The 18,250-nt window shown below is 37.7% G+C and overlaps 1 protein-coding gene across 3 annotated transcripts in view; it reads left to right on the plus strand.

Moving 5' to 3' along the window:
• NSD3 (nuclear receptor binding SET domain protein 3) overlaps positions 1-18,250 on the plus strand; it is a 110,574-nt gene that overhangs the window by 25,494 nt on the left and 66,830 nt on the right. The gene's annotated exons all lie outside the window — the stretch shown is intronic.

The raw sequence follows: 18,250 nt of genomic DNA on the forward strand, positions 1-18,250 counted from the left end.
CTTGATCTCATCGTTCGTGGGCTCAAGCCTCACATAGGGCTCTGTGCTGACAGCTCAGAGCCTGGAGCCTGCTTCAGATTCTGTGTCTCCCTCTCTCTGTGCCCCTCCCTGCTCTCTCTCTTTCTCTCTCTCTCTCAAAAATTAATAAACATTACGGGGCACCTGGGTGGCTTGGTCGGTTAAGCGTCCGACTTCGGCTCAGGTCATGATCTCACGGTCTGTGAGTTCGAGCCCCGCGTCGGGCTCTGTGCTGACAGCTCAGAGCCTGGAGCCTGTTTCGGATTCTCCCTCTCTCTCTGCTCCTCCCCTGTTCATGCTCTGTCTCTCTCTGTCTCAAAAATAAATAAACGTTAAAAAAAAAATTAATAAACATTAAAAAAAAAATCTGGACCCCTTGTTTACCTGGGTAAAGGAAGACCATTCTCTTCCTCTGTGTTGTGGAAGTCATGTTTGTTATATACCACTATATTTCTTTAGCTGTTAAAATTTCTAATGTTGATACATCAACATTAGATCTGTATCAAGTATGCTCTGTATTTTGGTATGATTGATAATTACTGGAATAGCTTTGGAAAATAAAGGTTGATGTTCATGCCAATTCAATTAACTATGACTATGAAAATTATATTTTAAGAGCTTCTATATTCTGAGTTTCAGATCTACAATTTTAAAAACACTAGGGTTTTAAGTAGTATGCTTATTAGGGGTTTTTTGATATATTTTGGTCTTTTGTTGGGTTAATAGATTCTGGAAATTCATTTGACTTCATACCAGTCCCTTGGGGCCTTAATAAGTCTTGCTGGGAAGTTTAGCCCACAACTAAGGATAATCAGTAGTGTCTAGGTAAGCATTTATTAGTCAAATTTTGACGAGGATATTGCCTGAGGAGACTATAACTGCATTTATATTCTCTTGCATTCTGCATGGAAAGATCCTCAACAACTGTTTAAGGCATTTCATTTATATGTAATAACTCCCTTAAGTTTACACAGTTCAGTTTAAAAGACTCATTAAGCCCCTCCTCTGAGCCTTCACTTTGGGCTCTAGGAGCATATGGATGAATAAAATTACTTCCTACTCTTAAGAAAATCACATAAACAGGTTGTTTCAAGATTAATTCTTAAGAGGTATGCATGGTGTATCTTAGGAACATGGAGGAAAGTTACTCAGACCAGCCTAGAGCTTAAGTGACTACTTCTTGGAAATGACTTTCTGAGCTCAGAAGACGGGTTAAAAGTCAAGCCAAAAAAAGTATAAAAGGACATATTAGGCATCAAAGATAACATTGGTAAAGGCACAGTGGTATGAAATTGTAGTGTATACATTCATTCTCAGTAGTTTAACATTACTAGCATACAAAAGTGACTGGAGGTTGAAGACCTCAGTAGAGACCTTGCTTGGAGGGGTTTGAGTGCTCTATTGGCCAAGGTTTTGGACTTTTTCTAGGAATCATTGAAGGATTTTAATCAGGAAAGTGAAAATTAAGTGATCGAGGAATGTATTTAAAGGTAGTTGTATCTGAAAACAGATATAGGCAATTTATATGACATCTTAGATCCACTTTTGATTCCAGAAAACTTGAATTAGGATATTGACATGAGCAATTTTGACCTATAATAAACTAGTGTTGACATTTGAACAATATGGCTTTGACCTGTATGGCTACATTTATATGTGGATTTTTCTCAATAAATACAGTACAGTATATTTTCTCTTATGATTTTCTTAATATGATCTTTTATTTAGTTTATTGTAAAAATATACTATATAAGCACAACATGTAATTCTATAAAGAGGATCCAGCAGGGGGCCTGGGTGGCCTGGTTGGTTGAGTGCCTGACTGGCTCCTGTCATGAACTCACCGTTTGTGACTTCAAGCCCCACATCAGGCTTGCTGCTATCAGCAATGAACTGCTTCAGATTCTCTGTCCCCCTCACTCTCTATCCCTCCCTTGCTTGCACGTGCTTGCTCTCTCTCCAAACACAAACATAAAAAAAAAAAAAAAAAAGGTAGAATCCAGCAGTATGTATGGTTTAGTAGAGGGAATTGTCCCTTTTAAGAATTTGTTATGATGACCTAAACTATACATTTAACACACTGTGACAGATCACATAAATCTTTGACCTTTACATTTAACACATCATGAATACTTAATTGATATTCATAGCCTCAACCTGTTCATGGCACACTATTTTTTTAACCTCATATCTAAGATTTGACTTGAGTCTATAAACTTTATATTATTATTCTCCTCTTGAATAAGTTGGTAAATATAAGAGCCCTAAAGGTTTAGTTGATAATTTTCAACTTTTTTCCCCTTTAATACTGTCTGTGGACAGCTTCAACAAAATTAGAATGGTATTCATTGACTGACTTATTTTATCTTAAAACAACAACAACAACAGCAGTAACAACAACAGAGGGACACCTGGGTGGGTCATTCGGTTAACTGTCTGACTCTTGGTTTCATCTTAGGTCATGATCTCACAGTCTGTAGGATCTAACCTTGCAAGTCAGGCTCTGTGCTGATAGCATAAAGCCTGCTTGGGATTCTCTCTCTGTCCCTCCCCCATTCATGCTGTCTCTTGCTCTCTCAAAATAAATAAACATTAAAACCAGAAACATTGGTCAGAGGCAGAATTTATCATAAATTATTTGCCTGTGGAGGTTTCATTTATTTGGAAGTACATATTAGAATGGGTGGAGGACTAGTACCATTATTTAGTCTCCCACCAAACTGTTAACTCTGGGGAGTGGGATCAGGGAAGTGTGAAGTGTAAAATGTGAGTGTTTTTGTCATTGTTGTTGCTATATTCTTGATACACTTAGGGATTTTGAGAAATTAGTTTACTTTTTAAGAGCCAGTACTGTGGAATAGAGAGCCTTGGATTTATAGGATGTCTATGAGCAAGTTACTTAATCATGCTGGCCTTTCTGTTTCATTTGTAAAATAGGGGTCGTATTTCCTCAAAGAGGTGTTATTAGGAGTAAAATAATGAATGTGAGGCAGGATAGTTTGACACATAGTAAGCCCTCAAATATTAGCCATTATTATTATTATTTTAGTAGTACAAAAAAATTAAAACATACCATCTTTATCAGGGGATTTATTAAGGACAAACAAGTGAGAATTTTTGGTAGCCTCTACTGAGTGGTGTTAACTATGATGGGTGAAAACTGCCTAACTTCCAAATCCTGCCTGTCTTTCATGGCCTAAATACCTCCTTGCTTAGTGAATGAACATTGTTCTTTCTCAAATATTGTTTGTAATTGTGATGGTAACACAATTTAATTCTTAGTCACCCTCTGATTCACATTGTTCACGTTATTTACTATTTTATGACTCTTGCCCATAACATCTCGTTTAGTTTACTGAAGAGATTGTAAATGCCTTTAGGTCAGAGATCAGGTTTTTCACAAGGTCTGTGTGCCCAGCATCACACCAACTGATAATGGTAGCCAATAAGTATTGGGCTTTAACTATACTCCAGGCACTGTCCAAAGTACTGCTTACAGATTAACTGTTAATTCTTACAACAATTCTGCACAAAGTAGGAATTGTAAATATCCAGTTTATGGATAAGGAAACTGAGATTTAGGGAGATTAAGCTGCCAAAGTCACATAGTTAACAAGCCTTGGATTGGGGTTTTGAACCTAACAGTTTGATTCTGAGCCTATATTTTCAACCACATGCTCACTAGAGAGCCATCTAATTCTTTCAGGTCTTGACTATTTAGATCAATTGGTGTGTCTGCTGTTTGAAGGCTGACTGCCAGACTTCAGTACATACAAAAATCAGTAGAGGAATTTATAGTCCTAAAATATCTTTCTTTTAGAAATGATCAAAACTGCTTTCTTGATGAAAAAGTATGGTTCTATTCACGCTTCTGCTTTCTAGAAAAGATAACAGTGTGGAACATTTGGCTTAGTTGGTGTCAAATTTAATTTGTTTTGTCTTGTTTTATTTTTAAGTAATCTCTCTGCCCAATGTGGGGCTTGAACTCAGAACCATCAGATCAAGAGTCACATGCTTTTTACCAACTGAGCCAGCCAGCTGCCCTGGTGCCAAGTTTTAATGCAGGCTTTTACCACCTTAAGAAGCTGTATAACTTTTTCTTTTAAAAACTTCTTCCAGGGGCACCTGGGTGGTTCAGTCAGTTAAGCTTCTGACTTCAGCTCAGGTCATGATCTTGTGGTCTGTGAGTTTGAGCCCCGCATCGGGCTCTGTGCTGACAGCTCAGAGCCTGGAGCCTGCTTCAGATTCTGTGGGTCCCTCTCTCTGCCTTTCCCCTGCTTACATCTCTCTCTCTCTCTCTCTCTCCCTCTCTCTCTCTCTCTCTCTCTTTCAAAAGTAAATATAAAAAAAAAAAAAACTTAAAAAAAAAACTTCTTCCAAACCCTAGCCAAATTATTTTAATTTTTTTTTTTTGCAAACTTTTAGGAAAGTTAAAAGAATATTACAGTCAACACCTAGATTAGCCAATTGTTAACATTTTGCCTCCTTTTGTATGTACTTTTTTAATAACAGGACATTTGAAAGTTGTGATCCCATGGCACTTTAAATATTTCACAGCTGAAATATTTAGTGTCTCTTCTAAGAATAAAGACATTCTCTTATATAAACCAAACACTTATCATACCATTGAAAATTAATAATTCCATTAAGAAAAATTTTTTAAATTTATTATTTATTTTGAGAGAGAAAGGCAGAGAGGGAGACAGAATCCCAAGCAGGCTTTGCACCATCATCGCCGAATAGCTCCATTTTTTAATGGCCAGTCATATAAAATTCTAAGTTTTCTCCAAAATACATTTGTTAACTGTGTATTTAAACACATGATTTCATCAAAATTCATGCATTACATTGGGTTTTTAAATCTTGTCTTTTAAAATGTAGAAGAATCTTTCCATCTTTTGTTTGTTTATAACATTAGCTTTTTAAAACCTTTTTTTAAATGTCTATTTATTTTTGAGAGAGAGACAGAGTAGGAGCAGGGGAGGGGCAGAGAGAGAGGGAGATACAGAATCCAAAGCAGGCTCCAGGCTCTAGGCTCTGAGCTGTCAGCACAGAGCCCGGTGCGGGGCTCAAACAGCACAGAGCCTGATGCGGGACTTGAACTGGTGAACCACAAGCATGACCTGAGTGAGGCAAAGTTGGATGCTTAACTGACTGAGCCATCCAGGTGCCCCTAGCTTTTTAAAACATTAAAAAAATATATTTACTTATTTATTTTGAGAGAGAGAGAGAAAAACATGAGTGGGGGAGGGGCAGAAATAGAGGGAAAGAGAGAATCCCAAGCAGACTCCTCGGAGCCCAAGTAGGGGCTCAGTCTCCAGAATAGTGACACCATGACATGAACCAAAATCAAGAGTCAGTCATTTAACCAGCTGAGCCACCCAGGTACCCCTATAACATTAGCTTTTTTGAAGAGCCCAGGCCAGTTGTCTAAGTGAATGTTCCACATTTTATATGTGTCTGATTGTTTCCTCATTGTGAGATTCAGTTTAAGCACTGGGAATAATACTTAGGAGATGATAATACCAGTGAATCACATCGTGAGGCACATAATGCCAGGTTGTCCTGCTTTTGATGATGCCATGTTTAATAACTTGTTTAAAATGATGCCTGCCAGATCTCTCTATTGTATGTATTTCTGTTTGCAATTAGTAAGTAATCTGTGGAGTAAGAAATATTTAAACTATGATTCACTTGTTTCATTTTTGCTCAGAAACCCTTAGTGGGCCTGTTTGCATTTCCTAAAATGTAAGAATAAAAGATGTTTGAGGCCTCTGGATGGCTCAGTTTATTAAGCGTCTGACTCTTGATTTCGGCTCAGGTCATGATCTCATGGTTTGTGTGTTTAAGCCCTGGTGATAGTGTGGAGCCTGCTTGGGATTCTCTCTCTCCCTCTCTCTGCCCCTCCCCTACTTTCTCTCTCTTTCTCTCTCTCTCTCTCTCTCTCTCTCTCTCTCTCTCTCTCTCAAAATAAACTTAAAAAAAAAGAATAAAGGATGTTCTTTGTTAGAGAAGTGTTTTGCAAATATTTTCTCCCTGCCTATAATGCACCTTTTGGGGTTTTTTTGTCTCTAATTTTTTTTTTAAGTTTATTTATTTATTTTGAGAGAGAGAGAGAGAGAGAGAGAGAGAGAGCAGCCATGCACAAGCAGGAGAGGTGCAGAGAGGGAGGGAGAGAGAGAATCCAAAGCAGACTAAAAGCCTGGCACGGGGCTTGATTTCACCAAGCATGAGATCATGACCTGAGCTGAGATCAAGAATCGATGCTTAACCTATTGAGCCAGCCAGGTGCTCCTATAATTTTTTTTTTTTTTAAGTTTAGCATAGTTGACATAAAATACTAGTTTTAGGTGTACAACACAATGATTCAACAATTATATACATTACCAAATGCTCTCCAAAATAAGTGTAGTTACCATTTGTCAGCATACAAATATATTACAATATTATTGACTATATTCTCTATGTTATACTTTTCATCACCATGACTTAACTGGAAGTTTGTACCTCTTAATCCTCTCCACCTATTTCACCTATACTGCCATCCACTTCCTCTCTGGGAACCAGCAGTTTGTCAAGTTATGAGCACTTTCCAGGTTTGGTTTTGTTTTTTTGTTTTTTTGGTTTGTTTTTGTTTATTTGCACATTTGTTGTATTTTCAGGTACCACATATAAGTGGAATTGTATAGTATTTGTCTTTTACTTATTTCACTTAGCATAATACCCTCTATATCAAAATGACAAGATTTTATTATTTTTTGTGGCTAATATTCCACTATGTGTGTATGTCACATCTTTATTCATGTGGAAGTGGACAGTTAGGTTGCTTCCATAGTCTGGTCATTGTAAATAATGCTGCAGTAAACATAGTGATGCTTATATCTTTTCAAATTAGTATTTTTATTTTCTTTGGCCCAGAGTCATGTTACTAGATTGTATGGTATTTCTATTTTTAATTTTTTGAACCTCCATACTCTTTTCCATAGTGGTTGCACCAATTTTACATTCCCACCAACAGTGAACAAGAGTTGCCTTTTCTCCACATTCTGCCTAACACTTGTTATTTCTTGTCTTTTGTATACTAGCCATTCTGACTGATGTGAGGTGGTATCTCATTGTGGTTTTGATTTGTAATCCCTGGTGATTAGAGTGATGTTGAACATCTTTTCGTGTGTCTGTTGGCCATATGTATATCTTCTTTGGAAAAATATCTATTCAGGACCTTCACCCATTTTATTTATTCTTTTAAATGTTTATTTAATTTTGAGAGAGAGCACAAGCAGGAGAGGAGCAGAGAGAGATAGGATAGAGGATCCAAAGCAATCTCTTTGCTGATAGCAGAGAGCCCAATGCGGCGGGACTTGAACTCACCAACCTTGACATCATGACCTGAGCTGAAGTCGGATGCTTAACCAACTGAGCCACCCAGGTGCCCCAGGATCTCCACTCATTTTAATCAGATTGGTTTTTTGGGCACAGAGTTGTAAGTTTTTTTTTAATTAATTAATTAAAAAAATTGTTTTTAATGTTTATTTTTGAGAGAGACAGAGAGCATGAGCGGGGGAGGGGCAGAGAGAGAGAGGGAGACACAGAATCCAAAGCAGGCTCCAGGCTCTGAGCTGTCAGCACAGAGCCCGATGAGGGGCTCAGACCCACGAACTGCAAGATCACTACCTGAGCCGAAGTCGGACACTCAACCAACTGAGCCACCCAAGCACCCCAATGGAATTGTTTTCTTAAATTCCCTTTCTGCTACTTCATTATTAGTATGTAGAAATGCAACAGATTTCTGTTTGTTGACTTTGTATTCTGCAACTTTACTGAATTCATTTATTATAATATTTTTTTGGTGGAATATTTAGGGTTTTCTATATCTAGTATTAGGTCATCAGCAAATAATGACAGTTTTACTTCTTCCTTATCAATTTACATGTCTTTTATTTCTTTTTCTTGTCTTAATTGCTGTGGCTAGGACTTACAATACTACACTAAATAAAAGTGGCAAGAGTATACATCCTTGTCTCTTTTCTGCTTTTATTTTATTTTATTATTTTTTAATAATTTTTTAAAGTCTATTAATTTTGAGAGAGAGAGAACACAAGTTTGAGAGGGGGAGAGAAAGAATCCAAACCAAGCTCTGCATTATCGGCACAGACTCCGGTGTGGGGCTTGGACTCAACAGAGGTCATGACCTGAGCCAAAATCAAGAATCAGGCACTTAACCGACTGAGCCACCGAGGTGCCCCTTTTCCCTGATCTTAAAGGAAAAACTTTTAGCTTTTTGCCATTTAGTGTATTGTTAGCTGTGGGTTTTTGAGGTGTGACCTTCAGTATGTTGTGGTATGTTCTTTGATACCCATTTTATTGAGAGTTTTTATCATGAATGAATGTCAAATTCTTTTCTGCATCTATTGAGATGTTCATAGGATTTTTATCCTTCCATTTTGTTAATGTATACCAGGTTGATTGATTTGTAGATATTGAACATCCTTGCATCTCTGGAACAAATCTCACTTGATTGTGGTGAATGATCTCCTTTTGTTGAATTTGATTTGCTAATCTTTTGTCGAGGATTTTTGGATCTGTATTCATCAGGTATATTGTTCTGTCATTTTCTTCTTTTTCTTTTGTAGTGTCTTTGTCTAGTTTGGCATAGGATAATACTGCCCTTGTAGAATGAATTTGTAAGTATTCCTTCCTCTTCTATTTTTTGGAATAGTTTGAGAAGAATAGGTATTAATTCTGCTTTAAATATTTGGTAGAATTCACCTGTGAAGTGATCTGGTTGTTGACTTTTGTTTGTTGGGAGTTTTTAGATTATGGGTTGAATTTCATTACATTGGTCTATTCAGATTTTCTTTTTTCTAATTCAGTCTTGGAAGAGTCTATGTTCCTAGGAATTTATCCATTTCTTCTAAGATATCTGATTTGTTGCTGCATGGTTTTTCTAGTAGTCTATCCTAATGCTTTGTGTTTCTCTGGTGTTGGTTGTTAACTTCTCGTCTTTCATTTCTTTTTTACTAAAAAATTTTTTTTAAGTGTTTATTTTTGAGAGAGCCGGAGAGTATGTGGGCGGGGGAGGAGCAGAGAGAGAGAGAGAGGGAGGGAACACAGAATCAGAAGCAGGCTCCAAGCTTTGAGCTGTCAGCACAGAGCCTGACATGGGACTCGAACTCACAAACCATGAGATCATGACCCGAGCCGATGTCAGACACTTAACTGACTGAGCCAGCCAAGTGCGCCTCCTCTTTCATTTCTGATTTTATTTATTTGAGTTCTCTCTCTCCTTATTGTCTGGCTAAAGGTTTATCAATTTAGTTTATCTTTTCACAGAACCAGCTCTTAGTTTCATCGGTCTTTCCTACTGTTTTTTTAGTTTCTATTTCATTTATTTCTGCTCTGACCTTTATTGTTTCTTTTTTCTACTAGCTTTGGCTATTTTTTTCTTTTTCTAGTTCCTTTAGAATTAAAGTTAGGTTATCTGTTGAGATTTTTGTTTCTTGTGGTAGGCCTGTCTTGCTATAAATTTGCCTCTTTTGAACCATTGTGTTTCTATTTTAATGTCTCCAAGTATTTTTAAAATTTCTTTCTTGACCCTTTGCTTGTTTAGTAGCATGTTGTTTAGCTTCCATGTGTTTGTGTTTTTTGCAGGTGTTTTCTTGTAATTGATTTCTAGTTCTATACTGTTGTGGTCAGAAAAGATGCTGGATATAATTTCAGTCTTCTTAAATGTATTGAGACTGCTTTGTGGCCTAACATGTGATCTGTCGTGGAGAATGTCCCATGTGCCCTTGAAAAGATGTTTATTTTGGCTTTTTTGGCTGGAGTGTTCTATATATATCTGTTGAGTCCATCTGCTTTATCGTGTCATTCAAAGCTACTATTTCCATATTGATTTTGTCTGGATGATCTATCCATTGATGTAGGTGGGTGTTAAAATCTCCTATTATTATAATAATTTGTTGTTGTTATTTGAGAGAGAGAACATGCAAGTGGGGGACAGAGGCAGAGGAATGAAGAGAGAGAGAGACTCTTAAGCAGGTTCCACACTCAATCCAGAGCCCAATGCAGGGCTTGATCCCATGACCTTGGTAACATGACCTGAGCCAAAATCAAAAATTGGGCACTCAACCAAATGAGCCACCCAGGTACCCCTAAGGCCCCCTACTATTATTGTGTTACTGTCAAACTTCTCTTTTATGTCTGTTAATTTTTGCTTCATATATTTCCATCCTTTTATGTTTGGTATATCAAATATTTACAATTGTTACATCCTCGAGTTGTTGTATAACAATGCCTTTGTCATTATGTAATGCCCTTCTTTGTCTCTTGTTATAGTCTTTTAAGGTCTATTTTGTCTGATAGAAGTATTACTGCAGTTTTTTTTTTTTTCTTCCATTGGTATGGAATATCTTTTTCCACTGCACTTTCAGTCTGTATGTGTCTGTGGGTCTTAAGTGAGTCTCTTGTAGACAGCATATAGATAGGTCTTGTTTTTTATCCATTCAGTTGCCTTATGTCTTTTGGGACATTTAGTCCATTTACATTTAAAGTAATTAGTGATAGGTCTGTACTTATTGCCAGTTAATTGTTTTTTGGTTGTTCTTGTTCTCTGTCACTTTCTTCTCTAGTGCTTTTTCCCTTGTGATTTGATGACTTTCTTCAGTGTTATGCTTGGATTTCTCTCTCTATTTTTTGTGCATCTATTATAGGTTTTTGGTTTGTGGTTACCGTGAGTTTCATAAATAACATCCTATGTGTATGGTTGTTTAAGTTCAAACATATTCTAAGAACACTACATTTTTACTTCCTCTCTCCCATGTTGTATGTATATGACATCATATTTTATATCTTTTTATTTTGTGTATCCTTTAATTTTTGTAGATATAGTTGATTTTACTACTTTTGTCTTTTAATCTGCATACTAGCTTTATAAGATTGACTACCTTTACTTATGTTTGCTATTACCAGTGAAATTGTTTCCTTTTATAATTTTCTTCTTGTTATACCTTTTTTTCCTGCTTAAAGAAGTCCCTTTAACATTTCTTTTTTCCCTTTTTAACATTTCTTGTAAGGCCAGTTTAGTGGTGATAAACTCCTTTAACTTTTGTTTGTTGGTGAAACTCTTTATCTCTTCTTCCATTCTGACTGATAACTGCTATATGGACTATTTTTGGATGTAGGGTTTTTTTTTTTTTCCCCTTTCAGCACTTTGAATATCATGCCACTCTCTTCTGACCTGCAAAGTTTCTGTTGAAAAATCAGTTGATAGTGTTATGAGGTTTCCTTGTACATAACTATTTGCTTTTCTCTTGCTGCTTTTAAGATTCTCTTTCTATTTTTAATTTTTGATATTTTAATAATGTATCTTGGTGTGTATCTCTTGGATCCATCTTATTGGGGCTTTCTTTGCTTCTTGGACCTGGATGTCTATTTCCTTCCTCAGGTTAGGGAAGTTTTCAGTTATTATTTTTTCAAATAAGTTTTCTACCCTTTCTCTCTCCTTCTTCTGGGACCCCTATAATGTGAATGTTAGTATGTTTGATGTTGTTCTATTGGTGCCTTAACCTATCCTCATTTTTTAAAAGTTTATTTATTCACTTAAGTAATCTCTGTACCCAACATGGGGCTCAAACTCACAACCTCAAGATCAAGAGTTGCATGCTCTTCCAACTGAGGTAGTCAGGTGCCCCAACCTATTCTCATTTTTAAAAAATTTTGCTGTTCAGTTTGGGTGCTTTCCATTACCCTGTATTCCAGAGATCTCTGATCTGTTCTTTTGCTTCCTCTAATCTGCTCTTGATTCTCTCTAGCATATTTCATTTCAGTTATTGTATTCTTCAGATCCGATTGGCTCTTTTTATATTTTCTGTCTCTTTGTTGAAGTTCTCACTGAATTCATCCACTTTCCTTTCAAGCCTGGTTAGCATCTTTATGACCATTACTTTGAACTCTTTATCAGATAGATTGCTTATCTGTATTTTGTTTAGTTCTTTTTTGGAGGTTTTGTCTTAATTCTTCCACTTGGAACATATTCCTCTGTTTTCTCATTTTGTCTGACTTTCTTTGTTCCTGTGTATTATGTAGGTCAGCTATGTTTCCTGGTCTTAAAAAGTAGTTATCTTATGCAGAAGGCATCCTGTAGTGTAGTCCTCCTTGTCACCAGAACCACATTATCTTCTGGCTCCTTCTGTCCTCCTGTTGTGACTGGGCCCTCATTGCGGTGAGTGTGCTGCTGGTGGGTGGGCTGGCCGTTACCCCAGGTATCGGCAATAACCAGTCACAACTACTGCAAGTGCACTGGTGGGCAGTGCTTGACCCTATGCAGGGCTGTCCCCAGGCCTTTTGGCTGCAGTGCAGTCAGTTCCAGCACAGCTGAAGCTACAGTTCAGCTGTAGCTCCTGAGGACATGCTGGCGGGTTGGACTGGCCCCCTGAAAAGCTGGCTGAGCAGCTTGACCACAACTGTTGTGGGCATGCTGAGGGCAGAGCTGGCTCACCCCTTTCCCTGGGACAGAGGTCACATTGAAGGAGTGTTGGTCCTGGACCATGGCTGCCTGAAGGTTGTGGTGGGGTGGTAGTCATTTTGAGGGGATGTCGCTCCTGATCAAGGCTACCTGCTGGGTGTGGTGGGGTAGGAGCTGCTTTGGAGGGGCCCTAGTTGGGATGGGTGGGTTGGATGGGGCAGGTCCACAGGGGAACTCCAGGGTGGGCAAGTGGTGCTAGCGGGGTAGATGGAGAGTGTCAGAACTGGCTCCTGCAAGTGTCCAGCCAACTAGGCTGAAAGGAGGGCAAGAAAAATGACTCACCAGCACTTCTATTCCTGGAGAAAGCTGTTACAGATCCCTGCCCTTCTGGCATATGTCTTAAATCTCAATAAATCCCCTTCACTATAACTTAGGCATTTTCAAACTGCTGCCTCTGTACTGGGTCTCAGACCAAGTGCTATGGAGTGCTGGCCCTTTAAGAGCAAAGTCTTGGTTTTCTGTAGCCCTCTGGATCTCCCAGAGTTAAACTCTGGATTTTCAATGCCAGACATTATGGGGAATTCATCTTCCTGGTTGCAGGAGGACCCCAGGACCAGGAGTCCCCATTGTGGGGCTTGACCCCCTCCTCAGGGAGGACCTCTGTGCCTGTGATATTCCTCCCACTTGGAGGTCACTGCACCAGGGGTCTGGTTCTTGATCACATGTCTGCCCCTCCTACCCTTCTCATTGTGGCCTTCTCTTTGTGTCTTTAGTTGTGGGCTGATCTGTTAGTCTTCAGGAAGTTTTCAGAGTGAGTGGCATGACATGTAGTTGTTGTCGTGGTGTGTCTGTGGAGAAGGGGAGCTCAGGATCCTTCTACTCTGTCATCTTCCCCCATTCTCATGGCTACCATTTTTAATTCCCTTTTTCTTTTCTTAACAGTGTCCTTTGAAAAGCAGAAGTTTTCAATTTTGAAGTCCATTTTGTCAATCTTTTCCTTTCATAGTTCATGGTATTTCTTTAGAAAAATCTTTGCCTAACCCAGTGGTATATTTTGTCTCATGTTTTACTCTAGAAGTTTTATGGTTTTGACTTTAGTATTAGGTTTATGAACTAATTTTAGTTATTTTTTTTGTATAATATAAAGTAAGGGTTGAGGTTCACTTTTTCTATATTGATATCCAGTCAGTTGTTCCAGCCCCGTTTGTTGAAAATGATGTCCTTTCCCCTTGAATAGCCTTGGCACCTTTGTGGAAGATCAGTTGATCATGTAACTATGGATATCAATATTTTAAATATTTGTTTATTATTTTTCATAATGAGCATAACGCATTTTTACCAAACAAGGAATTAGTGGGTGGGTAAAGTTATGCTGTAGGTTGATATCCCCGGAAATCTGGCCGGTAAATAGAGATATACTAATTATAAGCCCTTAAAGGACAGGGACTGTTTCTTTCATTTATTAATTGAAGAATATTGAATAAGACATACATGGTCTCTGCCCTTCTCTGTCTTCATAGAGCATGCAGTCAAGTAAGGGAGACAGACAGTAAGAATGTATAAACACATGTTTGTATAACATATATTAAGTCACTATAAAGGAGAAAAAGCAGGCTTAGTCGGTAGAATGAGCATGGGACCTTGGAAGGCCTCTCAGAAAGATTATGTATGTTCAGGTAGCTGGAGTAGCACATGCGAAATTCCTGATTAACAAAGATTAAGTTGGCATATTTGAGAAACTGAAAAGAAGCCCGTGTGTCTCTGCAAGCAGAAAGTGTTGGTACGTGACTTTGGAAATGTAAACTGAGGTCTGACCGTGCAGGGGCTTGCTGACCAATAAGTAGTCTGGATTTTATTTGAGTGCATTGGGAAGGCACTGAAGGTTTGTTCTTTTGTTTTTGCTTAAGACTATGTATGTCTAGATCAATACATTAAATATAAGTAGCAGCTCAGAAACCTCCATTATGGTCTTGTCCAGTGTTTATAGCCCGCCACCCCACCCCCTGCCCACCTCCCATTAAGCAAGTACTATTCTGACAGATGTCTCCATTATTGTTAGTTTTAACTTTATTCTGTTTTTGAACTTTATATAAATGAAATCACACTGTGAACTATATAAATGGAATCATTGTGTCTGGCTTCTGTCACTCAAAATGACATTGTTGAGAGTCATCCATGTTGTTGAGTGTAGCAATAATTTACTTTTCTTGCTGTATTTTGAGGGATAGTTAAGTGACTGAGTTAGTTTTTAAAAGGTGACTGGCTGTTGTATGGGAAGATAGATTACACCCAGGCAGGAGGAAAAACATGGAGACTGGGAAGGTAACTATGGAATAGACAAAGTGAGGAGCTTGGACTAGCATGAAGAAGAAAAGATATGGAATGAAATAGACAAATATGAAATGTATACTTTGGAGATAAAACTCAGGGAGTTTAGTGATACATTGGGTAAGAGTAAGAATGAGGGTAAGGGATGTATCATAGTCCCAGGTTTCTGGCTTGGCAACTGATAGATGGAGTTTCACTTTTTTTTTTCCTCATAGGAAGGACTGGAGGAAGGACACATTCAAGTGGAGTAAAAACTGAGTTTATTATTAGGTCTTTTAAGCTGCTTGTGATATATGAGGGAAGCTGTCAGACATCCATTTGGATTGTGGCTATGGAGCATATTGGAAAAAAGTGCAAAGTAGGGATAGTTTACAGATTATGGGGCAGCTGCCATGTAAAGAGTACCATATTAAGAAGGTTTGAATATCACCATTTTATTCAACTTCTGTTAGCTGTGTGTGTGATTAAGGGCAAACCACTTGATCTTTTTGAGGGCCATTTCTTTACATCTCTAAAATGGGAATAATACTTGGCTTCATAGAGTTAAATAAAGTGTAATATGTGAGCAAGACCACATTTTATAGTTATTTGGACCAGTGGATGCTTAGAAAAGTTTATTCACGTGTATACAATTTGAGTTGGTAGGAAAGTCAGATTATGGAAAACCTTGAAAGGCATGGAAGAAACTTGGTATAATATGGAACCTTAGAGTTCTTAGTACGGGAATAGATTTATCTAAGTTTGATTTAAGGACGCATCTTCTAAATGCTATTCAGGAAGAAGTTAAAGATGAGAAATATCTAGAAAATCAGTTGTCATAGTTGAGGATTAAGGTGCTGAGGGCCTGGCCTGACATGGATGTAGAGATCAAAGAACAAATCAGAGATTTCAGTGGAAGAAACTATAGGATTTGTTCAATGCCTCATTTTATGGCTTAACAGCGGGGGGAAGAATCAGTGACTAAGACCATGTGACTAAGGCTTTGAGCTTGGGAAACGAGAAAAATAGTGGAAACAATGACAAATCTGGGGTAGTCTAAAAGGAAAACTGAGTTAGGGAAAGGACAGTTCATTCAGTTTTGAATGTATGACTCTTATAGTGTGGTTGTCTTTGGGTAGGTGGATATTCTCTGGCAGTTAGATATTGTGGTAAAGACTGTAGAATTAGAAGTCAAGAGATTAATTCTTTTTTGAGTTTAATCACTAATGAGCTTTGTGGTCTTGGAAATTTTAGCATCTCAAATATTAAATGTAGTTGTCTAAAAAATGAAGCTAATACCCTCCCTGTCAGCCTTACAGGATTGCTTTGAGGATCAAATAAGAATGCTTATGAAAATACTCTGTAATTGTAAACTCCTATATAATTATAAGGTGCTAATGTTATTTCTTAGTTCAAATTAAAATGAAATACTTGGTTCAGGGCTAGAGAAGAAAAGGAGAAGATACAAAACTTCTTAAAAGTTTGTGTTTGGAACTAAATTGGAAACATCAGAAACCTTAGTCTCTGAATACATATGCCTGAAAACCTCTGTAGACTATAATTTGGGAGACTAATCTGGAAGCTGATCTTGTATATGACAGTTATGAGAACCAAAAACACAGCTTGCATCTTGTCAAATGCCAGTATTTAACTTGACTTCAACTTGGAAGTTCAAAGAACTTTTGAATTCCACCTGTATGGTTGCCCCATGTATGTTTACAGAATTTTAGAACATACCATTCTTATGTCTGTGAGCTGTACGTTTTGGCCAAGGTTCAATTTAGGGTAATGTTTCAGTTTTCTTCAGCTATTTGTAAAGAAGTGATTCCTAACATTTATCAGCATTATCAGTATGGTATGTTGGTTAGCATCAGCAACTCTGAAACCAGACTGTTTAGATTAAATCACAGCTCTGTCAATTAATGACTAGACTTGTGCACTTGAGCACATCATTTAACCTCTCTGTGCCTCTATTTCCCCATCTGTAATGGGAACTAACCTGAAGGTTTTGGGGAGGATTGAATGTAGTACTGTATGGAAAGCAATTAGAATGGTTCCTGGCACATAAGAAGTGCTATTTAAGTGTTAGTGGTGGTTATTATAGAACAGTTTGTTGTTATTTTGGCAGTGATCAAAGAATAAAGTACGTGAACAAGAGATTTTGATCCTCTCAGAACTTACAGCTGAGAGAAGTGGAAGGGTGTCGTGGTAAACATAATGGGCTGTAGAGTTATATTTACTTAGATTCATATAGTAATTCTGCCCCCTTTGCTTTATGGTTTCAGCAAACCACCTAATCCCTCTGAAGCTCAGTTTCTTTGCCTATGAACCAGGAGTCAATGTCTATCCTACAGAGTTGTTATGAGGATTAAATGAGATAATGTATAAAGTGCTTGACCCAGAGTAGATGCTTAAAAAATGAGAGAGTTGTCTAACACCCCCAGTCCGCTGCCATACTGGTATAGAGCGGTATGGGCAGTTTGATTTCCTCTATGCTCTCTTTTTCTTTGCTTGCAATTATAGAACTTCTAAATTTCTTTCCATTTGTTAACAGAGTAAACAGCACCTGTTTAATTGGATACACCTTGAAAAGTGTATTGTCAGCTATCATTTCCCTCTTCCTTTGCTGTTTTGGGTTATGTGCTTTATTATTATGGCAAATCCTACTAGAATCAAGATGGTAGACATTATTAATTGGTCATAGAATTGACTGGACTATAGCCTCAAAATCCTTCTTCAGGATAAGAAGCTAAAATCAGCTCATCAGACTCAATACAGTAGAGAAATCCTCTCTGCCTTAGAGCTTTCTAGAAGAAATGTTTATGAGATTATCAAACTAATATCTGAGCTGTCCATTAATCCTCTCTCAAGATATGGGCTTGTCAAACTTTATGACAAAACAGAGTGGTTGTAGAGCATTTCCTGACAGATGTGCTTATCTGTTTTACAACATTGTTACACAATATGAGCATCTTTAGGCACCTTCCAGACAGGGTGCAATAATCTTAAGAGCGACTACAATGCAAAGATTGTAATGCAGTGACCCAACTAAGTGTGCATTGGAATCAGCTGGAATGTGGACTTAAAACAGACATGCTGTAGGCCTCCCCCGAGATTTATTGAATCAGATTCATCAGTAAATAGACCTTGACATGTGCATTTTGTAAAACTACCCCAGATGATTCTATTTATGCCGCTGGTTAAAAACAACTCAAATACTGTCAAGAATGTTAGGGAATCAGCTATCCTCATATACTACTGGTATGAGGGTGAATTGATATATAGCACAGCCTATAGAACTGTTTTGCAGTATCTATCAAAATTTCAAACTTTCCAATAGGAATACATACGTGCACAAAGATCTAGTTTCAAGAAAGTTCCCTGTTGTATAATATCAAACAATTGTGACCAACTAAGTGATTGTCAGTACACAGATGGTTAAGTACATTGAGTTAAATA

The sequence above is a fragment of the Panthera tigris genome, chromosome B1 (genome assembly GCF_018350195.1).
Source record: "Panthera tigris isolate Pti1 chromosome B1, P.tigris_Pti1_mat1.1, whole genome shotgun sequence".
Classification (NCBI taxonomy): domain Eukaryota; kingdom Metazoa; phylum Chordata; class Mammalia; order Carnivora; family Felidae; genus Panthera; species Panthera tigris.